Genomic DNA, 20532 nt, shown 5'->3' with positions numbered 1-20532 from the left:
GGATAGATGAATATCCTTCATCTTTTAATGGCAAAACTTAAGTCTGGAACTTTTCAAGTTGCCAGTGCTCCACAAGAACATCCATGATAGTATGAGCACTCTGGGTCAGCTCAATGCATACAAACAAGCATAACCATGGTTGTGGAAATACCAACTGCTCATTTTTATGCTTTTTAACCAAGCTATAAGATAGACTATATACTTAAATGGGTAACAATTAATAATTTTAAACTGCATATATTTTGTTTTCTTTGCCCCTTGTTTTACACATAATCCTTGCAGACAAAACCACAACATCAGAACTTCATTTACATTCAATCTTTGCAGACAATATCAGCCAATTACAAAGACCAAAGGAACACCATTATGATAATCAAGACTGTTCAATTAGTAAGGCTCGGAGAACAATTTATAAGTGCACCAAGTAAAGAACAACATCGGCGGGACTCCATTGGCAGCATAGGACAGTCCAACACGTGCAAAATCATACTGCATTACTACACAAAACTATAGGGAAGCACAATATTTTCTATTTAGTTCATGTTTTAATTCTATTTGGACACATAGAAAATCTAAACCGACGCAAAATTCTACATTTAATCCTGCAAGACTTGCACGAGATTAGATTATCTACCAGATTACATTTACCCAGCTTTCCTAGAGTAAAGTGTCCCTTCTCTTCTGCGGAACTGGTGTTTATGTATGTATGTGTCCAGTTCAGCAGAAATAGGAAAAAAACATGACAACAGAATATATAAAGATGGAAATGAATACCTTGCTACCAAAATAATACTATTAAGTGCCTAAGCAAACTGATGCTTATTTTCAGTTCCTGTTTAATTATTTTCAAAGACAAAAGAGTTCTAAAACTGAATCAAAATTGCGCGTTTAATACTGTAAGACTTGATCCAGATCAAATCACGTACCATAAAAAGATTACATTTGCCCAACTTTCCTAGACTCTGGAGTGATGGGTCCTTGTCTTCTCCGTAAATTTTCATACCGTATGTATGTGTCCAATTTGGCTACAAAGAATAATTTACTTTGAATTAATTTGCAATAACGTACATTGAATAGAAACAATAGGAAATAGGTGAAGATGGCGAAAAATAAAATTCTGATATTGTGCATTAAGAGATCATCAACAGTATAGAAGGAAAAAGCGGTCAATTAAATATCATCCAACCTCAGTATGATACCATATTCCGTAGCAGTTTGCGGTTATATCATCAACAGTGACTATTGGAAGCATCTTACAAATGTAGGGAAGTTCTTGAAACAATTTCTGGCTTTGTATGTGGTTTTACATATTAAGAAAATTGATTTTTCTTGCAACATGATCTCTTCCTCTTCTTAAGACCATGTTATAGAATACGAGCACACAAGACAACAATACAAGCAAAGTAGTAGAATAGTATCATCAAGTCAGGCCATTCCAAGAGTAAGGGCAATGCAAAGGCACAAACAATGTTATGTAGTTTCAATAATGACCAATCTACCAAGCACATACTTAACCAATCTAGATCTACAGATAATCGTACTCGAATGAAAAAAAATGTCATGTGAAAGGTGATACCATTTGATGTTACCACATGCTCTTTTGGATCCAATGTTGGTATGGTACTGGCCTTGGAAAGCATTATAGCTAATTGGGTGGATGATTCACATATGAACATATCAGCTGACTGTTTGACAACAATTGTTAAGATTACAAGCTCAGTTACAAATTTTCAGCAAGACCTATATCCACATAGCTGCTCGAGAAAATACATACATTTTCCCCAATATTAGATATGTGTTTTGTATACTGTGACAGGTAATGATCAACTGCTTCTGAGCCTTTAGACTGTGATTCATAAAATAAAGAAAATTAGGTACTGCTACCATATCAGGAAATAAAGATTTCACATAGGCTGCAACTTCAATTGTTTGAGAAACTGATAATCCTAGGATAGTTTTAGGAGTCTATGAAGGTTGGTGTGGTAATCCTAATCTACACAATGGGTAATGCCAGTAAAAGATAGATCGATTGGACTCACATAAGCTGGCACATAGTTTACTATGATTAATCACTCTGTGATGAGAGTCGTAAACACATATTGTTGGCTAGTAGCTAGTATTGTTGATTTCGTCACTACCTCATGTAGCAAACCAATCATATACGTAGGTATATAACGGAATGGAAAAAAGAAATATCACCGAGCAAGACCGGATATGTAGGACCAAGATCTAGTTTTGATGTCAATTACGTTGTGGCCGCTGCCAACCTTGAAGCAATGATCTTTCTTGGAATTCTTCGAGTCCTGCATATGAAATAAGATTTAGAATTCTGACAGGATTTGTAAAATTAGGGGCAAGCCAGGCAAAGGATAATTGGTTTTTGTGAAGTGACAAGAATTAATGAGACAATTTTGATAGTGCATTAACATGAGGTAGATATATGTATATAACTGGTTGGAAAAGATAAGCTATGAAACAGTCCACAGTAGACATGTTTCTGAAACCATGAAACAGTAGCAATCACAAAGGCGACAATTAAATATTAATTTAATGCTGAACTCAATGTAAATTCTCATCAACCGCAGACATATGAATACCTCACATCACTATTTGTTTACAAAGTAGAAAGTTTGAGCAGTTAAACACTTCCAACTTTATATGACAAAGTTTATGTTTCTGCTGTGGCCGTTCACATTTTCTCACATGAAGATGCATTCAGCAATAATTTGCAATAATTTTGATATGCAGATAACAAAGATATGTCATTTTTTTTCACAAAACAAATATTTCTCGCTTTCTCAATTGTAACTACATTTACACATGTAGCAGAAAAAGTGGGAGAAATACTGAAGCTACTACAGTACAAGGATATTAGTGGTAGCACCGGCGGAGCTCTCGGTAGGGCGAGGCAGGGTGTCCGCCCAACCTTTATTTCCGGCAAGCACGCTCGATCGAAGGATGACAGGTGCAATAAGTCACTGAAAGGAAGAGTTCTCTTTGATATTGGGCCGTGACTTGTGAGAAGGCTCCTTATTTGGGTCATGCCCTTGCCTGATGGCTGCACATACGACACACACACACGGCGTACCGAACCAGTCATCACGAATGTACGAACAAGAGCAGCAGAACACAAACCACGAGCCCAAGCGCATGCCACGCGCGAACCCCAGCGGGCTAGAAGCTAGCAGCTGGTGTCGAAGGCCAAAGTGGACGGTGGAGATGCACTCCTTGGTGCTAGAGGCTAGCAGCGAGGAAGTCTCACGTGCTGTAGTCTCGGCTGCCCTACCTTGAAATTTTTTGGTCATCCGCCACTGATGAGCGGTAGCATGCTGACTAAACAACTCATGAAATTCTAGTCCATTTTACCGGCATCTAAAACAATAGTACTTGCCTATATCTTTTCTTTCTTATTTATAACTATAGGAATTGTGAATGTATAGTCTTTACCTTGGCTTTAATTATCCTGCCGCGGCCATCAAACCCACTGAACAACAATACACTACAGAAGAGTACTCATGTATTTTCTACTTATCTAAAAACCATTCGATCTTCACTAAAACTGCTTTTTGAATAACATTAATGTCGTAACAAGTCATGAGGGCAAACGAACCATGTTGTGTTACCACGGCCAAGAAGATATCACGACAAGGCAAGCAAGACGATCTGAATTAGAAAGAACCCATCGCGTACTGAAAATTCTTGAGTGTGAGAGCACACCTGCTACACGCACGGGTAACGAAGACAACAGCAATGGAGGAGAAGATTGAAATCGACGCACCTGGGACGGCGTCCTCTACGGAGCTGATACTCCGGTCGTTGGACCTCGACGCGACCTTGTACGCCACCTGCTCTTCCAAATGAGCCCTTGCCAACGGCCGCCGCCACCTGCGATGAGTATTCCTCGTAGGGGAGGCATCCAAATCGCGGAAGCTAGCATGGTCGAGTGGAGGACGATGACGACGGCAGGAAGAAGTGGGCGAGATGGATCTACCTACCCTTTCCTATGGTCGCCATGGGGAGTCTCCGCCATGGGAGATGAAAGAGGACGCCGGCGTTGGCAAAAAAAATTCGGGAGAGAGATCGGATCGAGAGGGGGTTGGGGGAGATAGGGGTGTGGGACGTGCGTCGGGATGAATCTCGTACGTGGGCTGAGCTGCCTTTTTTCATGTGGTGCGATCGTGGCCCTCGCGCGACGCGAGAGTTTTTCGGTCGATGGCTTTTTTCCCCTAGCTTTCTTTGTCTTGAAACGTGGGTTTTTGGCGATTTTATTTTCCATGTGAGAGATCGTGCGGGGGGGAATATGGTCGTCGTAGGTGGGAAGGAGGAGGTCGAACCATCACGACGTTCGATCCTTCTTTAATAGTAGAGATTTTCACGAAAGGACTCTTTCACGACCACACGCGTCAACGCTCGATCCGCTTCGTGCAACTCGAATCTGTTTCCATAAGCGATGTATTTCTTTCCAATTCATTTTTTTCTGAGTTGTATTATTACTTTTCAATTCAGCCGCAAGTTGTTTCCATCTATTCGAATGGTGACCTCCTCTACTCCTTCAACGATGCAAGTATCCCGTCGTGCATGCACTTCATAATCTACAACCCCCTGATTTTTCGGTGGGCCCACCAATCTTTCCATCCATCAATAAATGCCCTCCCTGATTTTCACGGGGTGGGGGCCTTCCTAATTTCTTAATCAACACTAATTGGTCCTTAATGCGCTTTCTTAATCAGGAACAGCGCCCCTGTCGGAATTCGACCGCTGCAACGGGCGCGCACATTGTTTGGAGTTTGCATGCTTTAGTGTTGTACTTCACATAATCAACTAGTATTTCAAGTGGAAGTGAGACATTTCATTTTGGGAGGGAATCTTACTGCCATATATTTTGAGTTGTCAAGTGTGCTATCATATATATGATGTACGCATGGACACTAGGACATTTTTGTTCTGGGTCCGCCCCTGTCCGCTGCCACGTGTGTGTGACTATGTCGATAAGAGTGTGCAACTCCGTGACCATATGTGTGGGCTACCAAGTCGACAAGAGTGTGCAACTTCGTGGTCATGCGTGTGCGACTATGCCCCCACGCATGTGCAACTCCCGCAATCGTGTGTGAGCTACTATACGGATGAGAGTGTGCACTTCTGCAGTCATGCGTGTACGAATATGCGGACGAAAGTGTGCAATTCCACGGTCGTGCATGTGCGACTATAATGACGAGAGTGTGCAACTCCGCGGCCGCGTGTGTGTGACTATACCGGTGAGAGTGTGCAACTCTGTGGCCGTGCGTCTGCGACTATGCGGACGGGAGTGTGCAACTTCGCTGCCACGTGTCTGTGATTATGCCGACGAGAGTGTGCAACTTCACGACCATATGTGTAGGCTACCAAGTCGACAAGAGTGTGCAACTCCGTGGTCATGCGTGTGCGACTATGCCGTCGCACCTGTGCAACTCCCGTAGTCGTGTGTAGCTGCTATGCCAACGAGAATGTGCACTTTCGCGGTCGCACATGTGCGCATATAATGACGAGTGTGCAACTATGTGGTTGTGCATGTGCAACTTTGGGGATGAGAGTTTGCAACTTTGCGGCCGCTCATGTGCGACTAGGCCAATGAAAGTGTCAACTCTGGCGTGAGCTACTACGTCGACGAGAATGTGCAGCTCTGTGATTCTGTGTGCGCGACTATGCCGCCGCATATGTGCAACTCCCGGCATTCGTGCGCGAGCTACTATGCCGTTGAGAGTGTGCACCTCCACGCAGCAGCGTGTGCGACTATGCTGACGAGAGTGTGCAAATCGTGGTCGTGCGTGTGCCACTATGCGGGCAATTGCGTGCAACTCCGCAATTGCACGTGAGCAACTAATCCAATGAGAGTGTGCAACTCAGCGAGCCGTGCGTGTGCGAGTATGCTGCCACTCTGTTGAGTAATATTTTTACACTCATTTCGCCTTCATTTGAACCGAGATATTTAAATTAAAAAGAGATGTTCGCTCCAACATTGCTACTAATGAATGCAAAGGATTCCACAAATCCTCTCCTTGATGTGTTTCCACAGGAAATGGGCCAAATATGGAAGAAATAGCGTGTGGAAATGGAATGGAAGAAGAATGGAGGAAGAAAGAATCAACATGAGACGTTTCTGTAAAGACAGCAGAAAAGACGACATTCCATACGGGCGCGCCCGTATGGCGTGGATTCTAAGGCATATCGTCCACCTGGACAACTTTTGTTAAAAGGACCCCATCGAGATGTAAATAGAGAGAGCATCAGACGATGAACACAGCAGCCAATACCCCTTCTTCATCATCAACAAACCCTAGACGCCGACATCTCCATAGCCATCTCCAGCACCACCATAGTGCTCATCCATCCCATTCATACCTGTAATCATGCATCACACAAGCCATCCATTGTAAAATATATTGCAATCAATCAATCAAGATGTGTTCTTCAATGTTTTCTTCCCGCGATCTGATCTCCGTGTGTGAGCAGTTCGGTAAGGTATGGGTTGAGGCATAAGCCTTGCAACCCGAGGTATTTGTTGATGGGATCAATGGAATACTTTGATATAGCGTCCCTTATGTGTGAAATAGAATTGTTTCATGAAGATGTATCTTGTCATGTCCGCGATCTTCATCCCTGTAGTTTCCCAGGATCATGGAGATCGAGCACTGATAAGGCTAGGAGTGAGGGGACCGTGAAGTGTTATACCGAACACGAGTGACAGTAAGGTTCAGTAGGGTAACATGGACCATATCCTCTGGGATACATGAGGTAACCCCACACAATGGATAGGGCATGCGGTAGGACAACTGATTCTTGATGCAGGACTCGTGCCGGTCAAGATGTTTTTTGGAGACATCCCCCACTTTGATCCATAACAAGCACATCTCGACGGGTGACTTCCAGCATCGTAACGAATATTATATTTGATCCCATCACAAATACATGGTTGTAAGCATAAGGCCTCATACCGGTACCTCCCTTTATTATAAGTGTTTGAATCACTATTTTCTTGCTGATCCAATCAAAAGCTGGATTTGATACTTTGGCAAAAGCTTGCTATAGACCATTGCTTCAAGGGAATCTTCCTTTCGTGGGTTCGATAACCCAGGGTCACCTCTGGGGAAATAGGTGCGGGATACTCTTTTTAGTTCTAACACCGGATCAATAAAAAGGAGATGTCAAGCCCTTTTTCTGAAGCCGTTGCCGAGGAGGAGTTTGTATTCCTAGTCTTTGTGTTTAGAGTTTTTATTGAAGTTAATTTTCAGGTTTTGTCTTTAATTTGATGTTTTTAGTTTAAGTTTCATTTTTGTTGCAAGTGTTGTCAGTTCAAAAAAACAAAATATTACCATGGCTCGTAATCTTGGCAGTTTTGTTACTCCCAGAAACAACTTCATGCGTGAACCTATAGCACGACCTGAGGTAGCAGCCGCTGAGTATGAGATTAAACCAAACTTAGTTTCCATGGTTCAACAGGACCATTTTGGAGGCTCTACTTCTGAGGATGCCGGTATGCACCTACACAATTTCACTGAATTATGCAACATGACACGCATAAAGGATTATGATCCTGTCGCACTGAAATTGCATCTATTTCCTTTTTCCTTAAGAGGAAAAGCTAAGGAATGGCTTCTTGCACTACCTAGGGGTAGCATTACTTCTTGGGATAATTGTTGCAGTAAATTTTTATCTAAGTATTGTCCACTTGCAAAGATTATGCAATTACGTTCTCAGATTACAGGTTTCAAGCAAGAGGAACGTGAGCCACTAGCACTTCCGTGGGATAGAATGAAGGAAGCTATTAGAAAATGCCCCAATCATGGAATGGAGGAATGGTTATTTCTCCATATTTTTTACAATGGTTTGAACCATATGTCGAAATCTATGCTTGATATAGCTGCAGGAGGAGCGATCATGGGAAAACCCATAGAAGATGTTAAGAAATTACTAGATGATATGCAAGAGAACCGCGCCCAATGGCATGTTGATACAAATACCACAAAAAGAGTGAATTCCATGGAAGATAGCAGCACATAGTTAACAACTAAGCTTGATGAACTTATCTCCGTGATAAAAGGTGAAGAAGAGGTAAACGTGAACGCTATCACTAGTGATCAAACTAGTGATGTGAATTTTATTGCTCATAAGAGCTACAATCCTAATTGGAAAAATAATGTATATGCTCCTAGACTTCCTTATCCTATTAATGGAGGAGCATCCAATAATTTTAATGGAGCTAATGCTAGCAATAGAAATACTCTTGAAGAAAATCTTGAAAGTTTTATTGCTAGTCAAACCGAGCAGAATGAAAAGTTCAAGAATATCTTGAAGAGCCTTGCTAACTTACTTGGTGAGTTAACCAGTAAGGTTGTTGGACTAACGAATGATGTGCATATAATTGAAGGAAGATTCAAGAATATGGAAGCACAAGTGGCTAAAGTAACAGAGAGCCAAACACTAATTTTGGCTAAGTTTGCAGGTAAACAAGAGCCCAGTCCAATTGAAGAAGTTAAAAGGGTGAGAAGCAATCAGGAGAAAGCTGAAGTACTTGACACAAGTCATGTGCCAGAATACAATTATACAATTGCAGACTGACTTTGTGAAAATTATATCCATCAAGTATCCACTATCGAAGGTAAGTAACAATGAAGCATATAATGTTTTTGTTGAACAAGCTGCAGCCAAGGTATGTGAACTTGATGACGGACAGAAGAAGCTCTACGGTAAGTTACCAGCTAAGCAAGAGGATGCTTTTGAACCTACCATTGAAATTGAGGTAGGATTGAATAAGTTTAATGCTTTATGTGATCTTGGGGTAAGTGTTTCCTCTATACCCAAATCAGTTTATGATAGTCTTAATTGCGGCCCTTATGTTAATACTAAGATCTTATTGAATATGGCTAACTCTACTTTTACTCAGGCATTAGGCATCAAGCATGGTGCTATAGTTCAAATTAATGATTGCCCTGCCATGATTGATCTTGTGATAGTGGATGTGCCTGAAATCCAATTGCTCCTATAATTCTTGGTAGACCTTTTCTAAGGACTATCAAAGCCGTGATAAGTGTGTTTGACGTGAATGTTAGATTTGATTTACCTGCTAAAGATCCTTTTGTGAGACATTTCCCCAGGAAAAAGAAAAGGATGGCCTACTCAGGGAAAGGCATCCTTGTGAATGCCAGAAGCTACAGTCTCAGTGTGTTTGTACCACCTTGGTCATCACTATGGTCGAGCTAACCAATAGAAAACAAGCACTTTGTGGGAGGCAACCCACGCGAATAATGTAGACAAGTAATTTTTTATTTTAGTTTGAATAAAAAGAGTGATTGAAGTTCTATACGAAGAAGTAAGTTTGGAATAGTAGTTCTAATGAAGGCTTTGCGTTGTGCCAATTGAATTATGTTTAAATATTGGAAATATGTCTATGTATTGTTTTGGAAGGAGGTATTTTTCCCCATCTCTCTCTTTTCTTCTTCTTCTTCTTCCTCCAAACCTCTCCAAACCCTAGCAATACTTCACCCGATCTCTCTACTCGCTTGATTTCAGTTCAAATCCTTACGTGTGATCGATCTATGGTATGTTTCTCCTTCGATCCCCAAATTATTTTTTACGAATCCACGTTCTACATGCCTAGCATTGCCATGGATAGGAGATCCATATTTTGATTCAAATTTGAGTTTGGCTTGGATTCACTGATGTTTTTAGAGGAGTATGATGTTGTGATTGCCATTCTATCAGTATAGCTTATATGTGTTGGATTGAAATATTGTTTTATAGATGTTACACGGGGGTCTTCTCACGTACGCGGTGCTTTGAGTTCATCCACTGCACCACCACGGCAAGTTTTTACCCAGGGGGTCGTCTTCACGAACCATGAAGCTACAAGAAAGTTTAGGCAACTAAGCTTGAGGAGGATCAAAGCAACTAAGTGGGCTTGTGCGGTAACACTCGCCAAGCTAGGTATTACTCATGATTTCAATTTGCTTTGTCATAATTCCGGGTTGCGCCATTTTTTTATCAGGGATGTGATACATATGAACGCTTGACGCTTGAGTTCTTTAGTACTCTCTCGCATAATGTTGGTATGTTGCCCAACGCATATGAGGAGGAGATGATCACTTTCCGTCTCCTAGACCAAGATTTCAACATCACTTTTCAGCAGTGGCGTGATTACTTTGGCTTCACCAACAATGATGATGACATCTGCCATGTTCTTGATTTCACCAAGCCGCACCCAAGGCAAACTTCTAATTTGATGAGCACACCAGGCTCAAGAGTTAGTTGCATTGAAAGTCTGCTATACGTTATTTCTATGATGTTATCACTAACTCATTGCAGGCACGAGGAGAAGTTTCTAAGGTGAATGAAGAGAACATGCTAGTTCTCGGGAAAGCAACAAACCTTGACATCGGTTATCTGCCCAATCTAGGGGCAATACTTTTGCTGGACCTCGCGCATCAAGCAAATCATGCACAAGGAGATATCGTGGGTGGCGGAGTGATCAGTATTGTAACACCCCCGGTGTCATGCTACAGTAACCTCACCCTAATGATGCCTTGTCACCATGCCTACTAAGCTAATTATCACTTGATGAAAAAACAAAGTCAAATTTAAATTCAAATTATGAGTGAAATTAAGAAATTCACAAACATGAAAAAAAATGTTCATAATGTTGCAAATAGTTCATAGTTAATTATGGTGTAGAAACCAACTGCTTTAGAAGTGCCTAGATGCCCTAAAATAATTAAAACAGGGGCCACATCTATTATTTAAATGCTTTTAAATAATAAAAATTGTAAAGTAATTTATTTTTGTACTAAACTTTTTGTGGCAGAGACATATTTTGTAACACTATTTTAGGTGCTAATTTTTTATTTTATTAAAACTAAAATAAATTGAAAATAGTAAACATAAAATAAGTAAATAAATAAATATATAAAAATAAAAATACGAAACACCCCCCTCGGCCACTTGGCCAAGTTGCCACCAAGCCGGGCCAGCCGTCCCCCACTCATCCCCTTGCCACAGAGGCGGGCGGGGGGTGGGGGTTCCGTGGCGGCCATCCGCGGCTCCGTGGCCGCAGTGGCGACCATCGGCTGCCCCAACCCTCGTACTTAACCCCGGTGCCCCCACTCCCGCGCCCGAACCCTAACCCTACCTCTCCTCCCTCCCCCCTCAATGCGCCCCATCTCGCCCCTCTGTCGCTTGTCGTCCCTTGGACGTGCCCCGACACCACCATCCCGTCGTCGCCAACCGTTTCCATCCAAATATGTCAAAACCCTAAACTCCATGTCGGCCCTAATGATTCATTCTATCCGGTGCCACCGAGTTCACATGACATTGCCACAGCCAGAAATCCTAACAGTTCGGTCACACCGATACGGATCTAGGTCTCACCGAGATGGCCTTGCCAACTCCCTGTTATCAGTTGCAATTATTTCGGTCTCACTGAAATTGCAATCGGTCTCACCGAGATGGCTTGACCAAGTCTCTGTTGCCTTATTACTTCACTTCGGTCTCACCGAGTTGATGCAATCGGCGCCACCGAGATGAGGTTTGCCCTAAGCCCTAGCACATCGATCCCACCGAGTTGTTCTAGTCGGTCCCACCAAGATTCTTAATGTTCACATTTTGAACTAATCGGTCCCAGCGAGTTTAGCTATTCGGTCTCACTGAGATTGGTCAAATGTGTGTAATGGTTGGATCTTGTGTGGAGGCTATATATACCCCTCCACCCCCTTCTCCATACGTGAGAGAGCCATCAGAACGTGCATACACTTCCACCATACATTTTCTGAGAGAGAACCACCTACTCATGTGTTGAGATCAAGATATTCCAATCCTACCATAAGAATCTTGATTTCCAGCCTTCCCCAAGTTGCCTTCCACTCAAATCATCTTTCCACCATAGCCAAATCTGTGAGAGAGAGTTGAGTGTTGGGGAGACTATCATTTGAAGCACAAGATCAAGGAGTTCATCATCAACACACCATTTATTACCTTTTGGAGAATGGTATCTCCTAGATTTGTTAGGTGTCCCTTGGGAGCCTCCGTCAAGTTGTAGAGTTGAACCAAGAAGTTTGTAAGGGCAAGGAGATCGCCTACTTCATGAAGATCTACCAGAGTGAGGCAAGTCCTTCATGGGCGATGGCCATGGTGGGATATACAAGGTTGCTTCTTCTTGGACCCTTCATGGGTGGAGCCCTCCGTGGACTCGCGCAACCGTTACCCTTCATGGGTTGAAGTCTCCATCAACGTGGATGTACGTTAGCACCACCTATCGGAACCACACCAAAAATCTTCGTGTCTTCATTGTGTTTGCACTCTCCAAACCCTTCCCTATGCAATGTTTTACTTTCCGCTGCTACACTCTTAGAATTGCAGTGTAGGTTGATTGCTTGACTTGTGTTAATTGCTAAAATCTGTCCACAACTAAAATTGGGAAAAGGTTAGATTTTAATTTGGTCAAGTAGTCTAATCACCTCCCTAGACATACTTTTGATCCTATAGGCATGCCGACCTCTCTGGAGAGCCTAGGTAGGGCTAAGATGTGTTGATCTTCCAAGGATGGGCATTACCCAGGAAAGTGTGTCCGGCCAGAGTAATCGAGCGTGTCGGCAATGTGGCGCACCCCTTCAGGGAAGTAATCTATTTGAATAGTTGTGTGCACGGTAACAGGATGACTTGGAGTTGTATTCCAACCTCTTACAACTAAAACTGGATAATAAAACACGCCCAGATAAGTGACAGACACAACCTAGTGATCGCTCTCTCACAGGGAGACGACGAGAGGATCTCCGGGTAGGATTATTGCTATACGATGACACTTGTTCTATTCCAGCTACTCTCTTCTGCTGCTTCAAGATGGTGGCTGACTGAAGTGTAGTCTTCGATAGGACTATCTTATCCCCCTCTTATTCTGGCACTTTTTATTTTAGTCCACAGAAACTACCCCTTTATTGATACCGATGCATATGTAGTGTAGATCTAATGTAAATCTTGCGAGTACTTTGGATGAGTACTCGCGGTTGCTTTGCTACCTCTTTTCCCTCTATACCCGTTTGTTGCGATCAGATGACGGATCCCAGGAGCCAGATGCCACCGCCGATGACTACTATTACCCCAATGGTGCCTACTACTACGTGGAGAGCGCTGACGACTAGGAGTAGTTAGGAGGCTCCCACACAGGAGGCCTTGCCTTTTCGATCGTTCTTACTTTTGCGCTAGCCTTCTTAAGGCGAACTTGTTTACTTTATGTCTATACTCAGACATTGTTGCTTCCGCTGACTCATTTGTATTCGAGCCCTCGATGCCCCTAGCTTGTAATATAAAGCTTGTATGACTTTAATTTGTGTCTAGAATTGTGTTGTGATATCTTATGGTGTGTCCCTGATCTTGATCGTGCACATTTGCGTGTATGGTTAGTGCATGATTGGATTGGGGGCATCAGAACTATGTTGGCCTACAGTCACCTTTGCCCCATTATCGGTAACACCGTTGTTAACATTCGTGTTCTTACTAGCGCTGGAATGGTCATAGTTCGTAATGGTCGTTATTGCATTAGAATTCTTGGAGTGGCACACTTGTTGCCTACTCGTATGCCTAATCGTTTCTCCATCGAGCATGGAAAATTCCATTATATTGCACAGGAAGGAGATGCAACTTTTGACCAAGAAGTCCCAGAACTAGAACAAGTAGATGAAGCAGAACTTGCCACCAACGAAGAAGAGGAGCAACCCCAAGAACAGCCCCAACAAGACTACACCACCTACACGGACCTCGTCAGCCTACAGGGCTCCATTGATGATATGAGCAACCCCGCCGCATCTCTTTGAAGCACGTCTGCCTACATGAACATGAACTTCTCCAACTAGAGCCAGGAGTGGGCTCCTGGCCAACCTCCACAATGATCTCGCCAATTTGGGCTTGTAAAAGCCTAAGCTTGAGGGATGTTATCGCCACTTCTACATCGAGATGTGGCGGTATTTGAATAAATTATAATAAGGTTGTACTTAAGCTCGAGGAGCTTCCAAACACTCTGTTGGTTTATTCCAACACTTTGCTTTTATTTGCTTTTTCTTTTTCTTTCGCTATGCAATTTTTTGTTTTCAAGGTAGTTTTCAAAAACCAAAAATAGAATAAGCTTCGTTTTTCTCTTTATCTTGCCGTTTGTAGTTTGTTTGCATTTTTTAGAGGATTTGATCAACACCAGACAATGAGGAATGCAAGAGTAAGGAAGAGAAGTGTGTAAATTCACAACCGTGAAGGTATGTCCTACGACCCATGTCTTTTGCACTTGAAATGCTTAGAGTTGATGTAGTAGTAGTATGTGTGATAAGTGTAGATGGGAGTAAGTCTTGATAGTTAAGATGAAGGTTTTGTTCTAGTAGCTGAAATAATTTTGTAGCCTTTGTTCTGTTTAGTTTAGATAACCAAGAGTTGTTGTGGGATTGTTTCTGAATGAAATGATATTAACTAATGATAACCTTGCACAAGAGAAGGTCTTTCAAGACTTGGGAGTTGAGAAAATTGTAGTAGGAGTGATGTTTGAACTTCTGAACCCCCATGTTGTTAATTTCAATAGACTTGATAACAGTTGTGGATTAAATTGTCTAGAGGAACTTAGTTGAAGGGTGAACGAGATTATGCCAAAAAATTGTGTTCTATCTCTTACATGGTGCTTCAACTCCTTGCTGGTGCCATGGCCCTGCTACTATATGCACATATATGTGTGTAAATGTGGCGTCGTCACCTTTCTTGATGTTATGCTGAGGTCCATTGGCCAATGAATGATCCACCAAGAGCGATAGCTTGGATTTTGGCTATGAGTTTCTTATCGTACGTAGTGGCAACACTACAAACGCATATTATTCAGCTTTCTCTTCAAATGGTGTGTATGTGGTAAATAAAGGAACTGATCAAAAGAGCTCACAAGAGACATATATCAGAGGTCCATAGTTCCTAAACATTAAGCCACAACGAAAACCTATGCATAATCATTTAGTTGGCATAATCCCTTCATGTGACAATCAAAGTTCCAACACATAATGATTGAAATGAAGTGCTTGGAAGCCTTGAGGAGGAAATGACTGTGGGTGTACTTAAGAGCATTAGACCATCATATTTTACTGCATTCTTTCACTCCCTAACCTATGTTTTATTGGCTCTATCTAAAGAAAAACTCTTATGTGCATTCCCGGCAAGCAAGTGTTGTCTAGAGTAAATAGAATAGAGTGTTGCAAAGTTGTTTTATCTAGTAGATCAAGAACTTTGTGTTGATTATGTTTGCTTCACTAACACTTCCACTATAACCATGCCACTGCTACAACTATTCTAAGTTTTCAGGTCAAGAAGCGGAGGGCTATCTAGGCATACCGATTGTAAGTGAACCAAAACCTTCTCGTTATTTCGATTTAAACAACTGCGTTCCTTATGATTCGGATTTGTTGCTCGAGGACGATCAAGTTTAAGCTTAGGTAGCTGCTGAATAATATTTTTACACTCACTTCACCTTGCTTTAAACCAAGATATTTCAATTAAAAAGATATATTCACTCTGATATTGGTACTAATAACTAATGAATGCAAAGGATTAGACACATCTTCTTCTTGATGTGTTTTCATAGGAAACGGGCCAAACATGGAAGAAATTGCGTGTGGAAATGGAATGGAAGAAGATTGGAGGAAGAAATAATCAACAGGAGACGTTTCTGCAAAGACAGCAGAAAAGACGGCATTTGCTACCTCTTGAGCACTGCGTTGGTTTTTCCCTTGAAGAGGAAAGGATGATGCAGCAAAGTAGCGTAAGTATTTCCCTCAGTTTTTGAGAACCAAGGTATGAATCCAATAGGAGACTACATGCAAGTCGCCTCGTACCTACACAAACAAATAACAACCTTGCAACCAACGCGATAAAGGGGTTGTCAATCCCTTCACGGCCACTTGCAAAAGTGAGATCTGATAGAGATAATAAGATAAATATTTTTGGTATTTTTATGATATAGATTGGAAAGTAAAGATTGCAAAATAAAATAGATTGGAAACTTATATAATGGAAAATAGACCCGGGGGCCATAGGTTTCACTAGTGGCTTCTCTCAAGATAGCATAAGTATTACGGTGGGTGAACAAATTACTGTCGAGCAATTGATAGAAAAGTGCATAGCTATGAGAATATCTAGGCATGATCATGTATATAGGCATCACGTCCGCGACAAGTAGACCAAAACCATTCTGCATCTACTACTATTACTCCACACATCGACCGCTATCCAGCATGCATCAAGAGTATTAAGTTCATAAGAACAGAGTAACGCATTAGGCAAGATGACATGATGTAGAGGGATAAACTCAAGCAATATGATATAAACCCCATCTTTTTATCCTCGACGGCAACAATACAATACGTGCCTTGCTGCCCCTGCTGTCACTGGGAAAGGACACCGCAAGATTGAATCCAAAGCTAAGCACTTCTCCCATTGCAATGAAGATCAATCTAGTAGACCAAACCAAACTGATAATTCAAAGAGACTTGCAAACATAACAAATCATACATAAAAGAATTCAGAGAAGATTCAAATATTGTTCATAGATAATCTTGATCATAAACCCACAATTCATCAGATCTCGAGAAACACACCGCAAAAAGAATTACATCAAATAGATCTCCAAGAGAATCGAGGAGAACTTTGTATTGAGATCCAAAGATAGAGAAGAAGCCATCTAGCTAATAACTATGGACACGAAGGTCTGTGGTAAACTACTCACACATCATCGAAGAGGCTATGGTGTTGATGTAGAAGCCCTCCATGATCGATTCCCCCTCCGGCGGAGCGTCGGAAAAGGCCCCAAGATGGGATCTCATGGGTACAGAAGGTTGCGGCGGTGGAAATAGGGTTTCGTGGTGCTCCTAGATGTTTTCGGGGTATATGGGTATATATAGGAGGAAAAAGTAGGTCGGTGGAGCTGTGAGGGGCCCACGAGGGTGGGGGGCGCGCCCAGGGGGGCAGGCGCGCCTCCCTGCCTCTTGGCCTCCTCGCTTCTTTCTTGATGTTCACTCCAAGTCCTCTGGATCACGTTTGTTCCAAAAATAACTCTCCCGAAGGTTTCATTCCGTTTGGACTCCGTTTGATATTCTTTTTCTGCGAACACTGAAATAGGCAAAAAAAACAGCAATTTGCACTGGGCCTTCGGTTAATAGGTTAGTCCCAAAAATAATATAAAAGTGCTTAGTAAAGCCCATTAAACATCCAAAACAGATAATATAATAGCATGGAACAATAAAAAATTATATATACGTTGGAGACGTATCAAGCATCCCCAAGCTTAATTCATGCTCGTCCTCGAGTAGGTAAATGATAAAAACATAATTTTTGATGTGGAATGCTACCTAGCATAATTCTCAATGTAATTTTCTTTATTGTGGCATGAATGTTCAGATCCGAAAGATTCAAGATAAAAGTTTAATATTGACATGAAAATAATAATACTTCAAGCATACTAACAAAGCAATCATGTCTTCTTAAAATAACATGGCCAAAGAAAGTTATCCCTACAAAATCATATAGTCTGGCTATGCTCTATCTTCATCACACAAAGTATTTAATCATGCACAACCCCGATGACAAGCCAAGCAATTGTTTCATACTTTTGATGTTCTCAAACTTTTTCAATCTTCACGCAATACATGAGCGTGAGCCATGGACATAGCACTATATGTGGAATAGAATGGTGGTTGTGGAGAAGACAAAAAGGAGAAGATAGTCTCACATCAACTAGGCGTATCAACGGGCTATGGAGATGCCCATCAATAGATATCAATGTGAGTGCGTAGGGATTGCCATGCAACGGATGCACTAGAGCTATAAGTGTATGAAAGCTCAACAAAAGAAACTAAGTGGGTGTGCATCCAACTCGCTTGCTCACGAAGACCTAGGGCATTTTGAGGAAGCCCGTCACTGGAATATACAAGCCAAGTTCTATAATGTAAAATTCCCACTAGTATATGAAAGTGACAACATACGAGACTCTCTATTATGAAGATCATGGTGCATCTTTGAAGCACAAGTGTGGCAAAAGGATAGTAACATTGTCCCTTCTCTCTTTTTCTCTCATTTTTTATTTGTTTTCTCTTTTTTTGGGCCTTTTTTATGGCCTCTTTTTCTCCTTTGTTTTCGTCCGGAGTCTCATCTCGACTTGTGGGGGAACCATAGTCTCCTTCATCCTTTACTCACTTGGGACAATGCTCTGTTGGAAATATGCCCTAGAGGCAATAATAAAATGGTTATTATTGTATTTCCTTGTTCATGATAATTGCCTGTTGTTCATGCTATAATTGTATTAACTGGAAACCGTAATACATGTGTGAATACATAGACCACAACATGTCCCTAGTAAGCCTCTAGTTGACTAGCTCGTTGATCAATAGATGGTTATTGTTTCCTGGCCATGGACATTGGATGTCATTGATAACGGAATCACATCATTAGGAGAATGATGTGATGGACAAGACCCAATCCTAAGCATAGCACAAGATCGTGTAGTTCGTTTGCTAGAGCTTTTCTAATGTCAAGTATCATTTCCTTAGACCATGAGATTGTGCAACTCCCGGATACCGTAGGAATGCTTTGGGTGTACCAAACGTCACAACGTAACTGGGTGGCTATAAAGGTGCACTACAGGTATCTCCGAAAGTGTCTGTTGGGTTGGCACGAATCGAGACTGGGATTTGTCACTCCGTATGACGGAGAGGTATCTCTGGGCCCACTCGGTAATGCATCATCATAATGAGCTCAATGTGACTAAGGAGTTAGCCACGGGATCATGCGTTACGGTACGAGTAAAGTGACTTGCCGGTAACGAGATTGAACAAGGTATTGGGATACCGACGATCGAATCTCGGGCAAGTAACGTACCGATTGACAAAGGGAATTGTATACGGGATTGATTGAATCCTCGACATCGTGGTTCATCCGATGAGATCATCGTGGAACATGTGGGAGCCAACATGGGTATCCAGATCCCGCTGTTGGTTATTGACCGGAGAGTCGTCTCGGTCATGTCTGCATGTCTCCCGAACCCGTAGGGTCTACACACTTAAGGTTCGGTGACGCTAGAGTTGTAGAGATATTAGTATGCGGTTAACCGAAAGTTGTTCGGAGTCCCGGATGAGATCCCGGACGTCACGAGGAGTTCCGGAATGGTCCGGAGGTAAAGATTTATATATGGGAAGTCCTATTTTGGCCACCGGAAAATGTTCGGGATTTTTCGGTATTGTACCGGGAAGGTTCTAGAAGGTTCCGAAGTGGGGCCCACCTGCATGGGGGGACCCACATGAACGTGGGTAGTGGGGGCAAGGCCCCACACCCCTGGTCAAGGCGCACCAAGATCCCACCTTAGAAGGAATAAGATCATATCCCGAAGGGATAAGATCAAGATCCCTAAAAAAGGGGGATAACAATCGGTGGGGAAGGGAAATGATGGGATTTCTTTCCCCCACCTTTGCCAACGCCCCAATGGACTTGGAGGGCAAGAAACCAGCCCCCTCCACCCCTATATATAGTGGGGAGGCGCATGGGAGCAGCACCCCAAGCCCTGGCGCCTCCCTCCCTCCCGTGACACCTCTTCCTCCCCGCTTGCGCTTGGCGAAGCCCTGCCGGGATCCCGCTACTTCCACCACCACGCCGTCGTGCTGCTGGATCTCCATCAACTTCTCCTCCCCCCTTGCTGGATCAAGAAGGAGGAGACGTCCCCGCTCCGTACGTGTGTTGAACGCGGAGGTGCCGTCCGTTCGGCGCTAGGATCATCGGTGATTTGGATCACGACGAGTACGACTCCATCAACCCCGTTCTCTTGAACGCTTCCGCGCGCGATCTACAAGGGTATGTAGATGCACTCCCCTCTCTCTCGTTGCTAGATGACTCCATAGATTGATCTTGGTGATACGTAGAAAATTTTAAATTTCTGCTACGTTCCCCAACAGTGGCATCATGAGCCAGGTTTATGCGTAGATTCTATGCACGAGTAGAACACAAAGTAGTTGTGGGCGACGATTTGTTCAATTTGCTTACCGTTACTAGTCTTATCTTGATTCGGCGGCATTGTGGGATGAAGCGGCCCGGACCGACCTTACACGTACTCTTACGTGAGACAGGTTCCACCGACTGACATGCACTTGATGCATAAGGTGGCTAGCGGGTGTCTGTCTCTCCCACTTTAGTCGGATCGGATTCGATGAAAAGGGTCCTTATGAAGGGTAAATAGCAATTGGCATATCACCGTTGTGGCTTTTGCGTAGGTAAGAAACGTTCTTGCTAGAAACCCATAGCAGCCACGTAAAACATGCAACAACAATTAGAGGACGTCTAACTTGTTTTTGCAGGGTATGCTATGTGATGTGATATGGCCAAAAGGATGTGATGAATGATATATGTGATGTATGAGATTGATCATGTTCTTGTAATAGGAATCACGACTTGCATGTCGATGAGTATGACAACCGGCAGGAGCCATAGGAGTTGTCTTAATTTATTGTA

The sequence above is a fragment of the Triticum aestivum genome, chromosome 1D (genome assembly GCF_018294505.1).
Source record: "Triticum aestivum cultivar Chinese Spring chromosome 1D, IWGSC CS RefSeq v2.1, whole genome shotgun sequence".
NCBI lineage: Eukaryota > Viridiplantae > Streptophyta > Magnoliopsida > Poales > Poaceae > Triticum > Triticum aestivum.
Note: the sequence above shows the minus strand (reverse complement) of the source record.